This window comes from Lissotriton helveticus, chromosome 9, assembly GCF_964261635.1.
Source record: "Lissotriton helveticus chromosome 9, aLisHel1.1, whole genome shotgun sequence".
NCBI classification, from domain to species: Eukaryota; Metazoa; Chordata; class Amphibia; order Caudata; family Salamandridae; genus Lissotriton; species Lissotriton helveticus.
In genome coordinates this window covers 341091059-341115895 of record NC_136070.1, presented here as the reverse complement: position 1 = coordinate 341115895, position 24837 = coordinate 341091059, and the positions used below count along the sequence as shown (strand labels likewise).

General features: G+C 45.2%; 1 protein-coding gene across 1 annotated transcript in view; it reads left to right on the top strand.

The window, feature by feature from the left end:
• Positions 1-4620: 4620 nt before the first annotated feature.
• TC2N (tandem C2 domains, nuclear) overlaps positions 4621-24837 on the top strand; it is a 255478-nt gene continuing 235261 nt past the window's right edge. Inside the window, exon 1 of the mRNA XM_078660065.1 lies at positions 4621-5138. The gene's annotated coding sequence lies outside the window, so the exon portion shown is untranslated. The remainder of the gene's footprint in view (positions 5139-24837) is intronic.

Below are 24837 nucleotides of genomic sequence, written 5' to 3'. Positions count from 1 at the left end.
TTGTTAGTAGTTTTGAAATGTAATTTTATATATGTTTTGTAATTTTAGTACCCTAGCGTGTTGTCCGGTATATAGGGGTATAGGGTGGGAATTAAATTAAATAATTATGTGAATTGTGCAATACAATATATATTGTTTTTGTATGGGTAAGTGGTGTGTAGGATATTAATTATAGTAATTAAATATTAATGTTAATTTATCATAATTATTGAAATAATTATTTAAAATATGTACTTATGATATTATTACATTATAGATTAGGTGTGAGTTGTGGCATTTGTATGAGTAAAGGGTGGGAAGTTAATTAACTATCATTCATTTTTTATAGTCAATTATTAATAATAATTGTTTAATTGACATTTAATTATAAAAATGATGCAAACATTATATTCTTAATTTATATATTAGGTGTTGGTTGTTTGTTTTTATGGATAAAGGGTGGGGAGGTAATTAAATAGAATTATTTTAGTAATAGTTAATTATTATTAATATTTTAATAAATATTTAAAAATGTAATGTCTAAATAATATCATTCAAATAATTCATTTTAGATATGTGTTTTGTACTATGTAGAAATACAGGACAGAAAGTTATTTAAGTAATAATAAGTTTGAAAATAGTTAATTAATATGTTATAATGATGCTATTTATTAATCTATGTGTTAATTGTGCTGTGCTTTTTAAATGTACATAACATTGTATTTATTAGTGAACATTATTTTCAGAATATAGTTTTGTATTTTAATGATAATATGTGTAGTAATTTAAGATATGTATTAAACATTGTAATAAATGTTTAATTTAAAAAAATATTTATATTTTTTATATTTACATATTTATATTTTTTGTTATGTAGTATGTTTTTGAAATTATTTTATTTTATTTAAGATAATTAGACGCTTTCTAATGTTCCACTGACTGAAGTGGGAATAGTAAATTTTACCCCGCCACAATTCAACACTTTCACTACTATTGCACTGACTGGAGTGGGAATAGTAAATGTTAACTCTCATCAATCCAACACTTTCTATACTGTTGCACTGACTGGAGTGGGAATAGTAACTGTTACCCCTGTGTAATCCAGCAGTTTTCCTACTGTTGCAGTGCATGGAGTGGGACTAATAAATGTTGCCCCTCCTGAGTCCAACAGTTTCCCTACTCAAGTATAAATTGTATTGGGAATAGTATATGAATTAATTGTAAATTTTTATAGTTTACTTTATATTGTTTAAAATGATTATATCATATATGTTTTTTGGTTCATTAACAATTACAATATTTATAATTATGCCTATTTTAATGTTACTTGTTTTTAGGAAATTGTACATTTTTATTCTGTTAATTTTTTTATTTGTAAATAAAAAAAATTCTCAATGTGTATGTTATTGGATATGTATATATATATATATATATATTATATTAAAAAAATTGTAATATAATTAAAATTGGGCTTTGATCCAGCCTTGGGGCTGGCACACACTGTGGAGCGCTCTGTATGCTGAAGGATCGCCTTGTTGGGAATATATATATATATATATATATATATATATATATATATATATATATATATATATATATATATACTTGTTTTTTAATTATTACATTAAAAAATATTACATTATATTATAAATTAAAATGATTAATGTCTTATGTTCTAATTAAATATTTGTAAATAAATAAATATATATTAATATACTTATATGTGTGTTTTACTTTTTGAAAATAATTATAATTGTTATATTTTGAAACCATTAAATATATTTGATTTGCATTATATTAGTGTTATTATTTGATATATTTAATGTTCACTATTTAAATGTATATATTTATTTTTAAAAACAATATTTTAGACAACTATATTAATTACAACTATATTTTTTCTGATATTTCTGAAATTTTATTAATAAGTATAGGATGATGACATTTTTGTCACAATATTTTTGTATGGGGATATTTTGGGGGTCCATATTTTGTCAGTGAACCATTTAAGGTCTCTGCTGGCTTTTGTGTTTGTAGAAATGTGCCTATTATGGGCTAGTTTAACTTGAACTCAGGTGTTCCAATAAAGAGACTGAATTGCACTCAACAGAGCTGTCTGGCAGGCGGTTCTATGATATTCCAAGAGAGGTGCCTATGAAATAGGAACCGCAATGGGAACGTCTAAGGCAGTATCTGCGTGGCATAGACTGCTGCAGTCCATGCCTTTCAGGTACTGGTGTGCATGCACACAGGGGGGCACATGTTGTGCCCCTCATTGTGCATCCACATGGTGTGAGGCACCAGCGGGTCCTGTAGGGCCCCATTTGTTTCCTCACTGCCACACTTTTCATGACAGTCGCACCACCATGAAAAGTGTGGCATTGAGGAAACTCGTAATATGCTTGGCGGGCCGCAAAGATATTGCGGTCTCAAGACCACCACGCCACTGCCTGGAATCTCCCACTGCCAGGAATCTCTGATCCCTGGCGGTTGCGGTGGTCCCAAGGTGGCCCAATCGTACTGTTCGTTACAGGTCGGTCAGAAGACTGCCACTGGCCATCTCCCGCGAGTCTAGCAGTCCGTGGGTCGCCAGACTCATATTAAGCACCATGTCATGAGGACAGAAAGTATACGGGCAGGAGCTTTAAAAAAGCAAATACATTCAGCTAGTTGTAGTTTTGTTTTGCTTCAATGAAAAACAATGGGTGGCATGGCCAGTACCAATTAATTGTTAAAGGGAAGCCCAGTACTGGATATTGTGTGCCCACCGTGCACTCTGCCTGGTACTTCTCAACCCACCCATAGTTATCACATCCTCAAGCAAATATCTGGCTATTTTGGCTGTGAAAATTGGCAGGTATCCTTTATCTCTTGTACTAAGGGGCTCATTACAATGTTGGGTGGAAAGCCTCTGCCCGACTAGGAATCGGGTTCGACCGACTTGCAGTCAGTGGCTCCTACCGCCGTATTACGATGCGACTGAACACTGTTCGGTCGAAGTCTCATTGTTCCCTATGGGAGCTCGTACTGCCCAACAACCGGCCGTAACACAGGCTCATATGGGGAAATGGGGTGTTTTCTGAAAGCCCTGCACCCTGTTGCAGGCACCCCACAGCACCTACCACACATTGTAGGGTTTTACAAGGGGGTCCCTTTGATACACCCTCAGCCATCAACTGTATGCCACAGGCCTGGCAGGGCCCCGAAAGTCACTTTCCGGCAGCCTTTTTGTGTCGGACAGACAGTAACAGAAAGGCTGTTGGAAACCATTGTAATCCCGACAGCGGAAATGCTGTTCATAGGGGTGTACGCTGTGGTTCCGACCGACACGAATACTCTGTAAGTCGCTCAGAACCGATTACTAAGACCGGGCGTGATAAAATCCGTCCGCGAACATCTTAATTGGGCTGTCGGAATGGAAACCGACCGAGTCGGTCGGAAGGGCTCCGACGCAATTGAGGAGCTTCCGACTGTCGGGAGGAGGCTTTCCACCCGACATCGTAATGAGCCCCTATGTACACGATCTCCACCAAAGCCATCCTGTTGACTTTTTAAAATATTTGTTCCATACAACACCTCACATCTCAATGCATGTCCATGATCAAAAACACTTCTAAGTCTTTCTGTCTCATATTTTTTGTGTGGTCCTCAAATGTTATGTAACTCCAGATGACCATTACATATCATGTATGTGACCCCCTAGAATTTCCTGCCCTTGACCACTAAATTACTCCACACTTGATTTCAAATATTTTTCCTGCGTATCGTCCGATTTCCTTTGACCCTTACAATGCTGTTTATTTAAACCCTAACATACTGATTGGCCCTGAAAGACTGTTCGCTTAACCCCCGAAATGCCTCTTATGGCCCCAAAAACCCTTTGTACTCATGATTCGACCCCAAACATATCCCTCGGTGGGCACCGTGCCTGGTCTATACATCATTGAAATCTTAAAGTACGCTTTATTTAATGTAATCCATGATGGCACGTCCATCCATGTTGACCCTTGCAGCAACCCTCGTTTTAGATTCATATGGGCGCTGGATTGCAGAGGCAGCCAAATAGACCTGTGGTGATCGAGGAATTGATAACAGCCGAGGACCGCGGATGCGCTCAGTCAGCTAGAGAGTGCAGGTGTGCGAATACATTGACAGCAATAAACAGGACGAGCAAGTCTTAAAGGCCGGTGTACATTCAACTATTTATAAACAGAACGTCCATATTGAAGCACTAACACTTATTGTTTTATTCGGACTGTATCTATATTTATAGTATAAAAGGCTCATGGTATAGGGTAGCGCAAATGATTACAGTTTAATTAAAAAATAATACATTATTGAAATTGGTCAGCATTATAAGTACATTTTATGATTCCAAATGTATCATATTGTAGTAACTTTGTAACTACGTCTAAATTAACTTTATTAGATTAATATTGGAGAATTGAAGGATTACATTAAGTACACTTTCTAAATTGTTCCGTTAAACTGTGATTTACCTTACTCACCTCCTAAGCTTCTGCTACGTTTGTCAAGGCGACAGGTTCCTAATGGCTGGCTGGGGGAGGCGGTTGTTATGGGACGCGTGCCACAGCGCTCCCTTCCCTGTCCTTCCTCTATTTCCATGGCTACATGAGCGGTGACAGCTGCATTCACGGAGGTAGAGGCTGAGCTGCAGGTTAGAAGCCAGCAGCGGGGGTAGTGCCACTCACTGCCGCCTGGACCAGCGCCCCCTCCATGCATCTGCTGCCCAAAGTCGATCTACGCTCTTATCTTCACGCAGAAAAGCACCTGCAGGTCTAATACGGACAGCACGGCTTCTCCCTATGGAATTTCGAATACATTTTTTGCCCAAAACTTTTTGAAAAGTTACTTTTTGACTTGGACGCAGATTAATATTTTCCTATTATAAAACATTTTTTTTTAAACAATTTTATACTTCAGTGGAAGAAGGCTGCAATGCATTCCAAAAAGACTTTCCAAATTTCACTAATTTTCACTATTTATTTTTGGATTTCTCCGTCACTTTCACTGCCCCGGCTCCTGGAACCCTTCCACTGAAACGCGGCGCTGACGGGGTCAGGGATCCGCTGCGGTTGGCGCTGCGGTGGATTTGGCGATTTCTTGGCGGAGGGACAATGCCAACAAGTGACTGAAAGGTAATCTTCATTCCTGCGTCAGCAGGAAAGCAAACAATGTAACGTGTACAGTTGTCAGAAGGCGCAGCAATGTCAGCGCTGGCTTTACTTTGTGGAGAAGTGGTGCAGTGCGTGGCTGGGGACTGTGGGACGGGGTAATGTGTGAAAGCGCTAGACGAGACCCTTATGGATGTAGAGAAGGACACATCTAGTGAAATGACGGGATAAAAAGCCAAAATACGAACAAAAAAGACGCTAGCAGCGGTACAAAAGAGCATAGCGGGGACCATGCCATTATTGGAACAGAGACAGAGTTAAGTCAGTATGGGAAGAAAGCCAGACAGAGTCAGAACAGAACCAAGCACAGCTGCAAACGACCCGTGCAAGAACAGGCGGGCCATCGCAGAACCGAACCTTATCAGAACTGAGATAAAACAGGATTATATTTATCAAACTGTGCAAGTACAGAAGTTTAGTAGAAACAGAACAGCACCTAAAACTCCACGGAACAGAGGTAGAAGAGACCTAGAACATAAAATAGAATTCCAATAGAACAGAACCAAAACAAAACCTATGCAGTGCTCGAAGGGGAATGGAGAAAACCAGAAACAATTACCCTTCACCGATTATAGATACTATCAAAACAAAACTAGAACAAAGATGGAGCAATGTAAAGCCATCGCTCGAAAAGGACCGGGACAGAGTAAAAAAGATACAGGAACATGACAGTGTTGGAACAGAAGAGGTTTGTGATAGAGTCATGAATGAACCACTACTATACAAGACTATAAGGTGCTCACAAGGCGGTAGAACGTAACAGAGATGGACTACAACGAGAGTAGAGGTCGGTACAACGAAAATATGCCCCGCTACAGAAAGAACACCCACAGACCAGGGGATGAGACCGTGACTGTAGAGAAGAGAGCTGGAACAGAACCAGCGCAGAGACAACATGGAAGCAGAACTGCATCAGAGGAATGCTGGGGCAGAACGACAACAGTGCCAGAACAGGACCAGTGCCATGACTGGGTCAGCATGGGCACTACAACAGTCCCTAAGTGCCTAGAGGCGATCTCGCGGCTCGGGCGCTGTTTGTGCCTAGTTGCATATAAGTGTAGTGCCTGTGCTCTTTTTCCGGCTCATGTTCTATTTAGATTCTGTCATTGTTCTGTTCTTTTGTGACTGTGCTTCTTTGTGGGTTTTGTTTGGCCTCTGGCCTCTAATTCAGGCTGACTCTTTTCTTACTCAGTTTCTGTTCTGATTCTGTTACGGTTCGGGGACAGGGCACAGTCTGTTCTAGTTCTATTCAGGGATCATTTTTTTCAGACCTAGTTTCACATTTGGGTGTATTCTTTTCTGGTGCTGTTCTGCTTATATTCTCAACGTCTGTTTTAATTCGAGCTCCGTTTTTATTCCCTTCAAGTTCTGCTCTGATTTTGTACTGGGGTACTTTTTGTCCTGCTCGGGTTTTCGGCGGGCTTTTCTAATTGTTTAAGCACTGCCATGGTTTCTCCTGTTTCTCTTCTGATTTTTGTTAGTTCTCTTCAGTCATTTTTAGTTTGCTCTGTGTTCTAGTAGTAATTAGGTCTTGCTTTGGCTCGCCTATGTTTTTGTAACTATGTTCAGGCCCTGCTTTGGTCCTGTTTCTGTCCAGCCTCTAAGGTAGCTCAGTTCTACATATCATGTGCTTCTTTTGTGTATCTATTCAGCCCTTGTTCTGACTGTGTTGAACCTCTGCTCTGCTCCTGTTAAGTAACTATCTATGTTGTCTGATTCTTTTCTGGTTTTGTTCTGCTTTGGCTTTGATCTGGGGTTGTTCAGACCATTATTGCCCTGGTTCTTTCAGGATCTTTTCATACCCCCCTTTCTGGTATTTTTATAGGTTTTCTCTGCATACCCTTTCCTTTTTTGGTTCTGGTCTTGTTTGCGTTCTTAGATGAGATTTTATTGATATGTTCTGGTTTTGTTCAGAAAGGGGTCAGCTTCTCTTCAGAACAAGCAATGGCAGTTAGGGGACCTGTTACCGCCCCACCTGGAGTAACCACAGTATTACAAAGAGAATTGCCCACCTCAAATGAGCAGCTACCAATTGATCATACATTAGACAAAGTTCAGCTCAAAATGAGAGGCAATGATAGTTCGAACATGGAACCAAAGAGTTATGCAGAGAAAAAGAAGCCAAGGCGAGTCAGTCCTATTGCCTGTAGTTTTCTTTTTATTCTGTTCCTCTTCAAAAAATACAGAAAAGCGCAGTCACCACGTTTATCCTAACCCTAGGCTTCCTCAAGGCGATATTGTATATGGTTGTGTTTAGACCGGAAGTTGAAAAAGCACAGTGTCCTAATAAGAGTCAAGCATCCGTTGTGTACTAATATGGGTATCGATAACGAAGAATCAAAACAGAAAAGCTTCTGAGTGGAAGCGATTGGAAAACCAAAACTGCTATAAGAGAATTGGAATGAAACACCAAGCAGACCATAGAAAACAAGAGCTTAGCCAAAACCTGAACATAATCAGAAAAAGCATGAAGAAAACTAAAACAAAACCTAAAAGCTCATGCCTAACCTAATCAGAAGCTAAATAGCACCAACACTGAACCAGATCAGATTCTGATGAGAAACTGATCTCTTTCTGACCAAAACCAGAACACATCATTACAAACTCTTATAAGAATGTGTTTGTGATGTATTACAACGTGGAGCGCTTTCTGCTGTGGCAACTTGGCTGAACCCTGCACTAATTGGGTATTTCTTTCTTAAATACCTGGATTTTGGGGTTACATTGATACCCATACTTCACATAATTTCTGCAACAGGATTGTCTTCTGGTTTGGGTTTTAACTGACGTTGTTGTTCTGTTGCACTCTTATACTGATTCTGTTGTGTTTTTTTCAGCTACGTGTTTGCTCTACATAGTATCTTTTCGGATTTACTCTGTTTTCCTTCTCAATTTTATAGGCCTGTTTTCTGTCTTTCTAGCTTTTATTTAGTTTGCTAGTGTCTAGTAGGGCTGTTTTGGACTATTTGTGGTCTGTTTTAGATCGGTACTGTTTTTCAGGCTTTGCCTCTGTTTTGATTGCATTCTTTGTTTAGAGTTTGTTTGGCAGTGTTCTAGTACTTTTAAGGTTCTCGTGTACTTCTGACCTAGTTCTGTCCTTATTTATTTATGTTCTCTTTCTCATGTGTTAAGTTTGTTCAGCCTCCATCTTGGCTCCGTTAAGGTTGCAGTCAGTCTTTTTTTGCTTCTGTTCAGGGTGTTCTATCAAAGTGTTTTTTTTGTAGTTGTCGTCTTTTTTTATCCAGCTCCCTTCAGTTTTTATTTCCAAAACCAGCCGATGTGCGTTTTAGGCTAACACGTTAAGGTGAGCAGCTTAGACGTGATCACAACCAATATCCTGGCCTCACCCCTCTCTGCAGGTACACTCGCTCATTGTTTCTTCTCTGAAAGGCGCTTTTCATAGACGTTCACTTTCGCCTGCTTAGAAACTACACGGTCACTGAGTGAACCTTTAAAAGTCTCCCTCCTTTGGTTTCACAATCATCGTGTAGGAGGCGCTGTTATTCAACCGTGAGACGAGAAAAACCCTTTTCTTTTCCAAAGGTATTCTTCCTCTTCACTGTTGATTGTAGTGTACAGGTCGATGAACTAAGTAGAACAAAATCGACCAGGGGCTATAAAGAGCAAACATATAAGTGAAAAAAAACGGTACAAACCTGGAGAGAAGCGCAAAAGAAACAGAATACAAATCTAGAAAAGGACACTCTGATGAGGGTATGAAAATAAGAAAGTTGGTGAACCAAGACAGAAGAGAACCAAAACAGCAAAGATTCTGAGCAGAAGCAAAACAGAAACAAATCAAAATGTAACCCACAATGTGAGTTCATTAAATCGATTAGGGAACTAAGAGACCCCTCCTCAAATTCTACATGTTTAAAACGCGTTGGTCCAGATCTCAATACTTCATTTGTTTTAACTAGGTGATAAAAAGTGGTATAACTGTTACCTCCTAAATGAAGTGAAATAAACAGTTCTACTTACAAAGATTGTGGGATTTTGAATGAAATCACCATACTATAAACATTGCAGACATTTCAGTACATAAAAAGCGCCATTACTTGTGTTCTCTCACTGCCTACTTTTTGGGCACCACTTTTTTCTTTTCGGTTAAGCACTACATGGGAATGCATGTGTTTTCCATCTGTCTCTCTCGCGTACTTCTCTTCCTCCTTCTGCCGTGCTCCATATTGCTCAAGCTTGCCTGTATCCTTCTTCACCCCCTCCATATTGTGCTTGCCCTTTTATGCTTTTCCATCCCTGCGTTGCTTTTTGTCCTATGTCTTTTTCCCCCCAGCTCCACATTCCTTTCTCTAGCCCTTGTGCTCCTCTCTCTTCCCACATTCAACGTTCTGACTTCTTCTCTCTTGCCCATGTTACTTCCCCCACTTCATGTTGCTTCCCCTACCAACACCCTCTGTGTTGCTTCCACCCCAACCCTCCGTGTTGCTTCAACTCTCCCAATGTTGTTTTCTTTCCCTCTGTGTTGTTTACTTCCACTACATGTTGCTTCCTCTCCGCTGCCCTCTGTGTTGCTTCCCCCCACCCGCACCCTGCGTGTTGCATCCCCAACTCTCTTTTGAAAAAAAGAAAAAATGCTTTTGAACTACTTTTTATTTACCAATCCAAATAGGATCAGTAAAGAGAAGAAAAGCAGGCACAACATTGTTTAGGTGCACGCATACATGGTGCACATGCCTACAAAATGATGTGACCTCACCATAGTGCCTTTTTTTTGTTTCCTCTTTAGCAATGCTGCCCAGCATCACTAATGACCATTGGCAAAATCAATAGTTCCCAAAGGAGAGACCTGTTGGCTTTTCCAAAGCTTGTTTTTGATAAGCAGAAAGTGTATTGCGACAGGCATTACTCAGCTCGATGATACTAATTCTAAATAGCACAAACAAATGACAGGATGACTCAGTCTGGTCTGACTTGAAGCAGTGTCTATAAGATTGCTAATATACTTGTGTAACAACAGGTTTAACCCAAACACTGCCTTGCCAAGTATGTGTCTGACAAACCACTCTATTTCAATCATCAAAATACCGAAAACACATGAAAGCAGTGCGATGTACACGTGGAAAATGTCACTCTTTATGCGTCAACTGGCTGTAGGAACTATCATAAATTATAGCTTTTAACATGGATTGACACACAGCTATATAGTTTTTCTTTTAAGAAAACTCAAGTTGAAGAGACATTATGGCTAGGATCCAAAACCTAAAGACCATTGAAGTTCACCAACTTTGGGGCACAGCAACAAAGGTAAGCCCACCACACTGCTCCTGACCTCACAGATGATGTCATAGTTGGCATGACAAATGACACCAGTGACATGGCTACTAGTATCAGATATTACTCCATTATTGCACACAACCATGCAGAGAGTGCTGGCATTTGCTTTGTCCAATGACCACAAAACTTCCTGCGGCCAACCATTAATCATGCGCAGCACGTACTAGGTGCAGGGGTGACTTTGAGCCATGTTCTGGACCTTATCCCGTAGCTCCAGATAATGCACTGCGTGGCCTCTTGGTGAAGGGGCCATGCATGCCAGGCACTCAGTCTTAAGCGCTCAAGATCCACCACTATAGTCAATGATGTCAATAATGGGGTGATTTGTGATGTCATCAACGCTGTCATTTGACATCATGCATGAGGTAATTAACAGCGTATTGTGGAGGTATGATTGTATTACTCACAATAGCTAGTACATTTCAGGTTCTTTTTTTTATTGTTGGCTCATAACCATAATGCCCCTTAGCCAACTAAAGATTTTTAAAGGATTGTCTCTATTGTCATTGACCAACCATAAAATCATCACAGCCAATCGGATGGATGTCTTCACTTCCACCTATAGAACATCCGTCTGGTAGAGAAGCATCCTGATGTGATTACAAATTGGTATCTAAAATTGAAAAAAGGAACTGTAAATAATATGTAAAGGCCTTCATTACAAAATGTGGAGTTTTGACCATAAATTGTTGTGTTAGCACATAATTCTGCATATTATTCCTCATTTCATAGGGTTCTGTATGTTTATGAACCCCCAGTGATACCAGGTGTGGTGTTACCACCCAAGAATACCAGGCCTTTCCTGATTGAGCCAATGCATGCAGCAGAGTGAAGAGTGCTAGAGCAACTGTGTCATCTGGAAAGTGATGTTTTGCCCATTTCTCGTGGGTATAAAGCAGCGAGGCGCTTTCGTTCAGTTAAAGTGAAGAAATATGCCCTGTTAAAGATCCCAATGGAGAAGGGAGTGGTGGAAATGTGCAGTATTAAAGGAAACATGGCTTTGGTGTTCTGCATATTTCTCTCTGGTATTTGTATATAGCGCTTCCTGCTTGGAGCAGAATCCGTGGTGGTGTACTGGGTTTTAGGGAGGTGGAACCCATCACTGGAAGACAACCAATGTTCCCAGTGGGAGTGTATGTATCTCTATCCATGGTCATTTAGGGTACCTTGGGTAAAAGCCATCTAAGATAACTAACCTTGTTATACCTTTATTTAAAAGTTTGTAATTAAATAGAGTACAAGGGTTGTATGATAATGTAGCGGTTTGAAAGAGGCTTGTGGGAGGTGCGTTGGAAAGTTTGGTGTTAGAAGAAGTGCAGGATGAAGAAGTGGCAGGAATAATGGTAACATTAATTTACATACCACTTCAAATCACACTTCCAATTCTATAATAGTTATTAGTATTCCCCAAATGATTGAAACTCATTTTTACTGACCTCAGAAGGCTAGAACACTGAATGCTCTTGTGGTGTACAAAATCGCAACATGCAGCTCCAAAAGAGGTCATTTAGTAGAGCTGGACACACTGAGTCATCTTGCCAACACTCATTGGCGGTGCGGCGATGTGGAGTTTAGTGGTAGACAGAGGCAGCTGGTACCCTTTGAAAGTGGTAGGGTGAGCAAAGTGCCCTACTGCTTCCAAAAAACACAAAATTAGACAACCCCTCCCTCCAAATACCCAAAGTAAAACAACCTCTTTCTCCAAAAGTTCAAACAAAACAACTCCCCCCAAACCTCCAAAACTAAACATAAACTAATTACATGCATTACACTTGTAATATATTTTTAAAAAGTACATTGTACTTACACAGGTACTTCGACGCATCCTCCTCGGCGTTCTCCTGCAGTCTGTGGCAAGAAGAGCTCCCCTAACCAATCCAGTCGCTGCTCTCATGTTGTTAACCAGCATGAGAGGACCGCCATGATGAGATGGAGTGGGGTGCACCATTGCTCCTTTAGGCCCTGGAGGCCCATGCTTGCTCTCCACCCAGCATATTAAGACAGCTGAGTGGAGAGCTGCAAATTGTGCATGTCACTTTGGCCTGCGTAAGAGAGCCAGCCAAACTGACATGCCTTCTTTGCAGTGTCTGGCCAGTCCACCATGCTGCCAATCAGCATCAGAAGACAGTCCCTCCTTTCTCCTGGTTTGGAGGCAGATTGGTGGCTGCTGCAAGCTGCGCTAAGTGTTCTTTTAATACTAAGCGCCCCCAACCTTACAAAGAAACCGCCGCTGATCCTACATCAAGGAAATGCATGCAAACTACAAGGTATTAGTTTAGAACTTTGCTTTTTTTCCTCAATATTTTTTTATTCTAACTTTGCTGAAAAATGATTACTTTGGTTAACAATTAACACTTATCAGTAAGTGCTATATAAATATTTATTAGTGTAATAACTCATGGGCAGGTACATCAGACATTCTTACAATGTATGCATATTTCTTGGATACAAAGCATAGAAAGGTGAACAACCTAGTCCTGCCCTGCCCTTAGCACCCCCCTTAAGCCCGCCCAAAACTCCATCTCCATTACACTGCTCCTTTTGGTGAGTACCTGCATCATGGGCATCCGCAGGAGGGGGCAAGGGGGGGGCGCTTGCCCCCCCTCCCTCCCGTATCGCCAGTCCATCCAGTGCTGGCCCAGTGAGAATGTGGTAATTACAGCAGGCTGTGCTGTTCCCCTGCAAGAAGCCCCAGGAGGAGTTTAAACGTTCTCTCACTTGGGGCCTCTCCACTTCTCTTTGAACTCTAGAGGCTGCAGCAACCCCTCCCCGACCTCACCTCGAGTAGACTGTGGACAGGCCCATTGTCATTCTGTCTGCTGCTGATCATCACATAAAGAATGACAATGGGCCATCTGCCTTAAACTTGCCTTGCAGACATCCTACCTGTGTTTTTTTTTTAATTAAAGAGTGTCAGCAAACACTGCCGCAGCAGCGCGGCCAGACACTCTGCTCTGTGGGGGCTGGGTGATTCACAACAAAGCCTCATTAACAAGTAAATGGTCTTTTAAAGACCTGTGAAGTACTCGGGTGCGGCGGCCCTGTGTGTGCCTGGGAAGCTGGGGTGAGGTGACAGAGGGTGACAGAGGGAGGAATACAGAGGGAGGGAGACAAAGGGAGGGAGACAGAGGGAAGGAAACCAAGGGAGGGAGACGGGGAGGGAAACAGGGAGGAAGACAGAGGGAGGCAGAGAGAGAGGGAGACAGACTGAGAGGGAGAGAGAGAGAGGGAGACAGATAGGGTGGGAGACAGAGGGAGAGAGAGAGAGAGACATATAGGGTGGGAGACTGAGGGAGACAGAGGGAGGGAGACAGAAGGAGGGAGGCTGAGGGAGGTAGACAGTGGGAGGGAGACAGAGGGAGGGAGACAGAGGGAGGGAGACAGAGGGAGACAGGCAGAGGGAAGGGGGCGACAGAGAGAGGGAGACAGACAGACAGGGAGACAGATAGAGGGAGATTGAGGGAGGGAGACAGACACAGACAGACAGAAGGAGGGAGACAGAGAGAGGGAAAGAGAGGGAAACAGAGAGAGAGAGAGACAGAGAGAGGGAAACAGAGAGAGAGGGAAACAGAGAGAGAGAGAGGGAGACAGAAGGAGGGAGACAGAGGGAGGCAGAGGGAGAAATAGAGAGAGGGAGACAGAGGGAGGGAGACAGAGGGATGTATGACATTACAACGCATGCTTTTACATCGCATGCCTTACAACGCAAGTATTACAACGCAGTCCATTACAACGCATAGTGCTTTGGGGTGCTGGATAGTGAATAGTTTAATTTACTATTCCAACTCCAGTCCCCGTGGACACTAGGGAAGGTTATTGGATAGTAAATTAACCTATTCCCTATCCTAGAGCGCCCCCCAGAGCAATGCGTTGTAATAGTTTGTGTTGTAATGGTTGCGTTGTAAAGGCTCTGCGATGTAAAAGTTGCGTTGTAAAGGTTGTTTACCAGACAGAGGGAGTGAAACTGATGGAGGGGGACAGGGAGAGAGGCAGGGAGGGAGACCGAGGGAGGGAGATAGAGACAGACAGAGGGAGAGCGAGAGAGAGATAGAGACAGATAGGGTGGGAGACTGAGGGAGACAGAGGGAGGGAGACAGAAGGAGGGAGGCAGACAGTGGGAGGGAGACAGAGGGAGGGAGCCAGTGGGAGGGAGCCAGTGGGAGGGAGACAGAGGGAGGGAGACAGAGAGAGGGAAAGGGGCAACAGAGAGAGGGAGACAGACAGATAGGGAGACATAGAGGGAGATTGAGGGAGGGAGACAGACAGAGGGAGGGAGACAGAGAGAGAGGGAAAGAGAGGGAAATAGAGAGAGGGAGACAGAGAGAGAGAGGGAGACAGATAGGGCGGGAGACAGAGGGAGAGAGAGGGGGAGGGAGACAGGGAGGGAGACAGAGGGAGACACTGTGACAGACAGAGGGAGGGAGACAGGGAGAGACGGAAAGAGAGGGAGACAGAGAGAGAGGGAGACAGAGAGAAGGAGACAGAGAGATGGAGACAGAGGGAGGGAGACAGAGGGGGCAGAGGGAGGGAGGGAGACAGAGGGAGGGAGAGGGAGACAGAGAGAGAGGGAGACAGAGAGAGAGACAGAGGGAGGGAGACAGAGGAAGGAAAACAGAGGGAGGGAGACAGAGGGACGGAGACAGACAGAGGGAGAGAGAAGGAGGAACACAGAGGGAGAGAGAGGGAGGGAGACCGAGAGAGGGAGACAGAGAGAGAGAGAGAGAGAGAGACAGACAGACAGACAGAGAGGGTGAGACAGAGGGAGACAGAGAGAGAGAGGGAGTGAGGGAGACAGACAGAGATTGAGACAGACAGAGACAGATGGAGGCAGAGACAGGGGCAGACAGACAGAGAGACGGAGAAGGAGACAGAGGGAGGGAAACAGGGACAGATAGAGACAGGGACAGACAGACAGACAGATAGTGGCAGAGACAGGGACAGACAGATAGAGGCAGAGACGAAGACAGACAGAGAGCCAGAGAGGGAGACGGAGAGAGAGACAGAGGGAGAGAGAGAGAGGGAGGGGGAAAGAGAGAGAGAGAGAGAGACACACAGGGAGATAGAGAGAGGGAGACAGAGAGAGAGGAAGAGAGGGAGAGGGAGGGAGTGAGACAGAGGGAGGGAGGCGGAGGGAGGGAGACATAGGAAGGGAGACAGAAAAAGGGAGACAGACAGAGGGAGTGAGACAGGGAGAGAGAGGGAGACAGAGGGAGACAGAGAGAGAGAGAGCAGGAGACGGACAGAGTGAGTGAGACAGAGGGAGACAGAGGGAGAGAGAGAGAGCGAGAGAGAGGGAGACAGAGAGGGAAGGAGACATAGAGAGAAAAGGAGGGAGGGAGACAGAGAGACAGAGATAGACACATACAGAGACAGATGGAGGCAGAGACAGGTACAGGGGCAGACAGGCAGAGACAGACAGAGAGATGGAGAAGGAGACAGAGGGAGTATAACAGAACAGACAGGGACAGATAGAGACAGGGACAGACAGACAGATAGAGGCAGAGACAGAGAGGGAGATGGAGGGAGAGAGAGAGGGAGGGAGACAGAGGGTGACAGAGGGAGAGGGAGGGAGGGAGACAGAGAGAGAGAGAGAGACAGAGAAAGAGAGAGGGAGACAGAGAGAGGGAGACAGAGGGAGACAGAGAGAGGGAGACAGAGGGAGACAGAGAGAGAGGGAGACAGAGGGAGGGATACAGAGGGAGGGAGAGGGAGACAGAGGGAGGGAGACAGAAGGAGGGAGACAGTTAGAGGGAGACAAAGTGTGACAGACAAAGGGTGACAGAGAGAGGGAGACAGAGGGAGACAGAGGGAGGGAGACAGTGGGAGGGAGACAGAGAGAGAGGGATACAGAGGGAGGGAGACAGAGGGAGGGAGACAGAGAGGGAGAGAGACAGACAGAGGGCGACAGACAGTGGGTGACAGAGGGCGACAGACAGAGGGAGGGAGACAGAGGGAGGGAGGGAGACAGATTGAGATAGACAGAGGGAGGGGGGCAACAGGGAGAGGTAGACAGACAAAGGGAGGGAGACAGGGAGGGAGACAGAGGGAGAGAGAGGGAGGGAAATAGAGTGAGAGAGAGGGAGGGAGATAGAGGGAGGGAGACAGAGAGAGAGACAGACAGAGTGAGTGAGACAGAGGGAGACAGAGAGAGTGAGAGGGAGAGAGAGATAGAGAGAGGGAGGGAGACAGAGATAGAGAGAGGGAAGGAGACAGAGAGAGAGGGAAGGAGACAGAGAGAGAGGGAGGGAGACAGAGAGACAGAGAGCGAGAGAGAGAGAGAGAGAGAGAGAGAGAGAGAGAGAGAGAGAGAGAGAGAGAGAAAGAAAGATGTGTGTATGCCGGGTCAGGTGGCTCAGTGGACGAAGGCGTCCGCTGCAGGGGCATGTGTTCAACCTCATGGTCATAGTTTTTATTTGTTGCTCTAGCCCCACCCCCTCCCCCACTGACCCCACCCCCGTTGGTGCTGCCCTCGGCCACAAATCACACTGTAAATTTTGCCTCGAGAGAAAGTTTGTGAGTACCCATGCTCTAGAACCACATCAACCTGATATAGATTTTTTTTGTTTTTTTCTGGCCATTTTTAGTTTTTCCCTCTGTTTTATTGTAGTTGCCAGGTCGTCTGCTGTGTCACCTCACAAGATTTTTCTCTTCCCCCTATGGGTTTCTTTGTTTACTTAAGCTCTTTGTCTTATTAGATTTTATTTAAATGTATTTAATACTTTAATACTCACTGTCGAACTGTTTGTGGGTCGCTGACCTCCCAGAGGGAATCTTGTTCCTGTTTTGAAACCTCCCAAAGGCTTTCCCGACCTCGCCGGACCCGCTTCGCGGGTCCCGCAGCGCCTTCAAACCGAAGGCTGCTGCCCCTGTGAGGAGCTACCAGCGGAGGTGCGGGCAGGCAGAAGAGCCGGCGGGGCTGCGAGCATAGGCAGGGACTCCAGTCTCCAGGAGCCCCTGCGCGCCCATTCTCCACACCTGGGCTGCTCTCCCCGCTGGCCACGCCCCCCGCTTCTGTGCTGAAAACCGGGCTGCACACACAGACCTGTGGATCACTGTCGAACTGTTTGTGGGTCGCTGACCTCCCAGAGGGAATCTTGTTCCTGTTTTGAAACCTCCCAAAGGCTTTCCCGACCTCGCCGGACCCGCTTCGCGGGTCCCGCAGCGCCTTGAAACCGAAGGCTGCTGCCCCTGTGAGGAGCTACCAGCGGAGGTGCGGGCAGGCAGAAGAGCCGGCGGGGCTGCGAGCACAGGCAGGGACTCCAGTCTCCAGGAGCCCCTGCGTGCCCATTCTCCACACCTGGGCTGCTCTCCCCGCTGGCCACGCCCCCCGCTTCTGTGCTGAAAACCGGGCTGCACACACAGACCTGTGGATCACTGTCGAACTGTTTGTGGGTCGCTGACCTCCCAGAGGGAATCTTGTTCCTGTTTTGAAACCTCCCAAAGGCTTTCCCGACCTCGCCGGACCCGCTTCGCGGGTCCCGCAGCGCCTTGAAACCGAAGGCTGCTGCCCCTGTGAGGAGCTACCAGCGGAGGTGCGGGCAGGCAGAAGAGCCGGCGGGGCTGCGAGCACAGGCAGGGACTCCAGTCTCCAGGAGCCCCTGCGCGCCCATTCTCCACACCTGGGCTGCTCTCCCCGCTGGCCACGCCCCCCGCTTCTGTGCTGAAAACCGGGCTGCACACACAGACCTGTGGATCACTGTCGAACTGTTTGTGGGTCGCTGACCTCCCAGAGGGAATCTTGTTCCTGTTTTGAAACCTCCCAAAGGCTTTCCCGACCTCGCCGGACCCGCTTCGCGGGTCCCGCAGCACCTTGAAACCGAAGGCTGCTGCCCCTGTGAGGAGCTACCAGCGGAGGTGCGGGCAGGCAGAAGAGCTGGCGGGGCTGCGAGCACAGGCAGGGACTCCAGTCTCCAGGAGCCCCTGCGCGCCCATTCTCCACACCTGGGCTGCTCTCCCCGCTGGCCACACCCCCCTGTCCGCCGACCAATCCCAATAATACAGTCTAGAGCTACCGCTGCGCGGGAGCGCGCGGGAGGGCGCCGGGAGAAGCCCGGGACAAGGGCGGGACCGTCTGTGGCCGTCCGGGGACGTCCGAGGACGGGACGGGCTACCCCACTAACATCTTCAATCTTGGACTGTAAGGTAGGCTTTCAAATATGGCGGCTAGTTCTGAGAATTCTAGCATAGTGGGTTCCACCAAAAGGACACTGGACAATTATTTTATTAAGGCTGCTGTGGATCTAGATAAGGATGATTCATTATCAGAACGCAGGATTGAACGACGACGTTCTATCGAGTCCATGAAAAATAGACCATTAATTGACTTGGCATCCCCGCCCATTATTTCGGACACTATTACTGATACACCCCTTGAAGATCCGCTGTCACTGGATGATTTCCCATTACTCCTCAGATGTACCTCACCGCCTACGGGCTCCCTGTTAACTGTACCCTCACCTAATGTTTTGCTCCCACGTGTTCCTAGTCCCCCATCTATCGTGGCGAATGTAACTTGCTCTGTACCAAAGGAGCAATCGAAAAGGTCAGGTAGACCATCTATTACTCCTAAAACCCTTGGCCCGCCGCCCACCAAAAAGAGGAGGGGGTTAGGAGCTCCGCAAAGAGGCAAGCTCAGTCACACTGAGTTTGGCAAGACATCCAAATTGAAGATCCAAGGGGTAACTGCACCTAAAACACCGGTACCGACTGATCCAGTGCCTACAGTGGTATCAACCCTAGTCTATAACAACACACAACCTGGTAATACAAGTGGGAGGCAAGATGAGGTACTTTCCTCCCCAAGTGTAGTGACCATTCCCCCTACTGACATTGAGGGGAACACACTTGAGCAGTTGCTCAAGTCTTTTATGCTCCCGATTTTGGACATCCTAAAAAGGGTGGAGCACCGACTAGGCAACTTGGAGGCTTTGTATAATGGCAAACTAAGTGCCTCTATGACCCCCCCAATGCCTGTTCCTGTGTTGACTACTTCATTACAGACTACAATAGCTTCTGCTCCTATTACACTGGCCTTAAATGATCCTAATAGTGGTAATAATAGAGTCGCTAAACCCCTTGTGAGTAATAGACAGGGCACTGTAGACCCTCCAAGGATTACTGCTAAGACAACTATTGTAAACAGTAAGTCTTCAAATAACAATCAGCAGAAAAACTTGGTCCCGCATACGGCCCAGGCTCCTGCCCAAATAACAACAAAAATCACGGCTCAGGCTCCAAGAGAAGCCCAGACGGGCGACGCTAATTCTAGTAGTAAGACTAAGTATTCGAGTAGGGGGAGGTCTGTTAGGCCCACTAATGGTATTCAAAATGTAGAATTACCTCCAGAGTCGCTACCGTTTGTAGTTGTATTCACTGGTGTCCCCCCATTAGAAGTAGGTAGAAAAGAGGGCCATCCTCAACTCAAGAACAAAATTCTACATTGGTTAGGTCAAAACAGACCACTCCCGTATTACATTGACGGGGAGATAGTCCATATTAGACGTCTGCCCTGGCTGGGTACTAGGGAAAAAAATATTGAGGGTGACATAGTTGTTATTAACTTTAGGAATCCAGAGGCTGTTAGGGCTATACTAACAGGGCCCCCTAGGAATTTGAATACTGTTATAGTCCCACACGACCTAACTTATTTCTATCCAAGGTCGTATGTGACTCCAGCCCTCTTTTCTGGGGGGGTACTAGATCACAATGATTCTAGGAATACTCATTTGCCTCCAACCAATACCTATATGTGTCACTTTCAAAGGCCTCCCCCTCCTAGGAATAATCCAGTGTGGAATATAGTCCCTGCTAGTGGCCGCAGCCAGCCCCCTGTGGGACCAGAGCTTTTCCAGGGGAATAGAAACATGGATCATTTGATCCCTTTTACTCCACTGGAAACCTCGAATAGATATGGAGCCATTTCCGGCCTTGATGGCTGTGACTGACTTCAGGCTATGGCTGCCCCCCTTGCTAAGGATTCTAGTGTTGGTGGTGGGGGACTAGTAGAGGATGACATTCAGAGTGGGACAAGGTATTTAATTACATTCCCCCAATGTGTTAGCTGTCCCTCTAGTACAGATGATGTTAACTGCACTGTAAATAACCATGAGATCTCTAAGGAACAGACTTGTCCCGAAGTGGGTGATTTTATTGTGGAAAATGCTACACTCCCAAACCTCCCAGTTGAAAAACATTGTTCCAATAATAAAAATTTAATGTTGTTATCATGGAATGTGGCGGGTTTGGTTGCAAAGCTAGATAATATGGAGTGGTGTGACTATGTGGACAATCATGGTATCTGTATATTCCAAGAGACTTGGGCTAGGACAATCCAGCATAGAGTGGGTTTTGCAACTTATGCCGAGCCTGCTATTAAAGGCCTTAGAGGCAGACCATCTGGCGGACTGACCATATGGGTTGGTGTCCATCTTGGGTTTTCGGTTAAAAGAATCAACACCAATTCTTGTGATATTTCTTGCATTCTCCTAACCCGCAGAAACACACCCAAAATAGCGATTATTAACATCTACCTACGTCCGGTTTTGGGGAGTACGGTTTCTCACACTCTAGAGTCCTTGACTGCACTATTAAATAGTCTCTCAACTGATACCAAGGTCATAATGGGGGGGGGACTTTAATTGCCACTATGAACCACTTGGGGGAGTCTCTCAGCTAACAACAGATGAGGATGATGCCTGTCAGATTCCACCCCCAAACGTCTATCAAGTCAAAATCTGGACTCCCATGGCCATGCAGCTCACTTCATTGACATATACATTCTCTCTTAGAGCTTGCAATGGCCGCTTCCCGGGGGACAGCCCAGGAAGGAGTACTTATAATGGGATGGGTCATTCGTCAACAATAGATTATCTTCTGGTTAGTATGTCCTTATGGCATCTGATTCGATGTTTCCACATATCCGATTGTGTGGAAAGTGACCACAACCCCTTGGTAGCAGAACTAGATGTGCCCAACCACGACGGAGAGCACCAAGAAGTTGATGTGGTCTCTAGTGCCATTAGGATTACCCAGGGTGGTAAAAAAATTCGATGGTCCACTATTAAGTCACCGCCAGATAACCTGGCATTATTGTATAAAAGTGTTATTCCCCAGCTAGAGCACCTCAATATACTGTATGAAGACGCTTACAACCCTGATAAAGATGTTAAATTTTTAACTTTACATAAAGAACTGTTGACCCTAGCGGCTAGTTTTTCCAAACCGGCAAAACAGACTAACCGACAAGTATGTGGCACAAATCCCTGGTACAACCAGTCTTGTAGGAAGGCGAAGACCACTCTTATTTCCGCCATCAAATTAGGCCACAGAGCAACCATTATGGTTGCAAGGAACGCTTACAAGAATCTCCTTTCTCACGCAAAATCAGAATGGGAAACAGAGAAATGGAAGGCCATTAAAAAGGCATTAATAGCGAAAGATGCCCGAACCTTTTGGAATTTGGTTCACACTGGGAAGCCAGAAGGGAAGGTAAAGATCGATCCTAACATTGCCGAGGAAGCCTGGTGTGCCTACTTTGGTGATCTCTACTCCAGCACTACTCCCTCCAATAAGGTACTATCGATAAAGCCTTTGAGATCGGGCCTAGAATGCTCGCCCTCCCCCTTTACTATCTCGGAAGTTACACTCGCAGTTCAAGGGTTAAAATGTAACAAGGCCCCTGGGCTGGATAAGATTCCTGGTGATCTTTTTAGAGATGAGCCAAAGATTTGGGTCCCCTACTTGACCGTCATATTTAACGCTATTCTTGACGGCCAAGAGCTGCCAAGTACTTGGCTGGGGGCCGAAATTATTCCGATTTATAAAAAGGGATCTCCGTTGGCCCCGTCAAACTATAGACCAATCAGTCTTATTGACGTTACTCAAAAGATCTATGCCAAACTGCTTTTGCAATGCTTGCAAGATTGGATTAGCGAGAATAACATCCTCTCCCACCTGCAAGCAGGGTTCCGTGCTAAAACATCGACCATCGATCAATTACTACGGCTCCAGGTCCTTTACTGGAAGCATGTGGTGATGGAAGGGGGGAGTCTTTACCTGACATTTGTGGACCTCAAATCCGCATTTGACATGGTGGATAGAAACCAACTTTGGAGCATATTAACATCAATGGGGATTCCACCCTATTTATGTCTCCAATTTAAAAGACTCCACGAAGGAACCTATGCAAAGGTTCGTTATGGCAAAAATGGCCAGCTAACCAGAGATTTTCCTATTGAGAAGGGAGTTAGGCAGGGATGCGTACTGGCCCCTACGTTATTTTCCCTTTTTCTAAACGGCCTTGTTGATGACCTAACTGGCGTACCAAACAGTGACGCCCCTAATTTAGCGGGTGGTAAATTTCCTGCACTCATGTTTGCAGATGACACCCTGCTGCTCTCAAAAACACCTATGGGGATGCAGCGGGTGTTAGATCAGTTTACCAAGTTCTGTAGGGACAGGAATTTGGTAATTAACATAGACAAAACAAAGTACATGGTGTTTAATGGCACTGCAACTAATTGCCCCCGCCCAACTATGGACGGACGAGCCCTGGAAAGGGTAAATAATTTCACCTATCTAGGCCTGACCTTAAACGATAAAATGAGTTGGGAAACCCAAATGACCAAGGCTAATTTAAACCTTTCCCAGTCTATGGGGGGTATTCTTAAAGTCCAGAAATCCTGCGTCCATAAGCTAGTCAGTGTACCCCTAGAAATATATAAGGTTCAAACCAGATCATCCACCCTTTACGGAGCGGAACTCTGGGGCCACTGTTCAGCGAACGAGATTAGTATAACCGAGAATAAATTTATTAGACAGCTGCTCTCCTTACCAACCAATACTCCCCTAGTTCCACTAAGGTTGGATACAAACTTGAGGCCTATTGCAGAAGTAATTGCCTCACGTCCGCTTCTCTACTGGCGTAGATTGTGGAGTGTCCCGGAGCTTGAGTGCTATAGAGAAGAACTAAAGATCGTGATGGCACGCCCGGGTGTAGGGAGGATAAAGTGGCTATCTTTTATAAGGGGGCAGGCGTCTAGGATCGGCATGGAGAATCTCTGGTCCAACCCGGAGGACACATGTAAATCCATCTCGAAGAGAACCCTGGCTGAGTCTATAAAACATTTCAATTTAGAAGAGGTTCTTCGAACAGCCAGACCTTCTAGTCTCACTAACAGCTTTTTGGATTTTAAGAATGTCTATAGTTTTGAGAAAGAATTAGACATTATAGAACCTGTCTTAGCAAAAAAACTGTTTTTACAGTTCAGATATGGTACATTACCCCTCCATTCTTATACTGACAAATGGAAATTGGGTTTAGCTCGTCCTTGCCCAGGTTGCAATGATCCAAATGAATCCTTAATCCATGTGATCTTGTTTTGTCCTGTTTATTCTGTTATCAGAAAAAAATGGATCATACAGTTATGTGTGAACCTAGGAGTCAGGAATTATATAGATTATTTTAGAATTTTAAAAACTGATACCAATGCACTGATAGTTACTGCTATTTCCAAATTTTTGTTTTCGATGTGGCTAATTAGACGAAGACTGATTCGTTTGTAGTATTCTACTATTGTAAGTGGACTGCTCTGTCTCAGCAATAATTAGTTTTTTTAACGTGTTTTAAACTCTGTTATTTCATGGATTTTATTGTCTTAGTGCTTTTATCGTCATATTATAAACCGCACGATTTACTGTAAATACCTAAATTGAAATGTAACCGTGCATTGGTTGAACTGACAATGTTTTTTGTATTTTCAATGTACTTTTATGGTTCATTAACAAACCGAAATAAAGTTAAATGATGATGAATACTTGTGCTCAATCATGTCGGAGGATGGTGATGAAGTTAAAATTGTGCTCCCCCACCCCCCTCCTCCCGGAAACATTTCTGCAGACGCCCATGCCTGCACTGCACTTATGTTTTTTTGCCATTTAGAAGCCCTGGGCTCGTCCACCACTAGTTATTCTCCATTCTGACATGCTGAACTCGGAATCGCCCCTTAAAACCACCTGGAGGTAAAACCGCATTTTTAGGTTTCGACTTTGGCGAGGGGCGAAGCCCCTCCCAATCGAAATCTTTTGTTTTTAGTAGTGAGGTTCGGACCGCCTCTGCCTCTCATTGGCTAGCTCCATAAATGGAGGCTAGCCATTGGGAGGCAGAGGCTGTCAATCGCGCTTTCTCACGAAAACGCGATTCGGGGGCGTTTCTGGTGCTTTTTTTAAGCCCCGCCCCTTTGTCCCGGGCCGCGCTGCGATTGGCTGCCGGCCCGGGACACCCCCGTGACGTCATTCCCGGGCCGCGCTGTGATTGGCTGCCGGCCCGGGACACCCCGTGACGTCAGCCAATCACAGCGCGGCCCGGGAC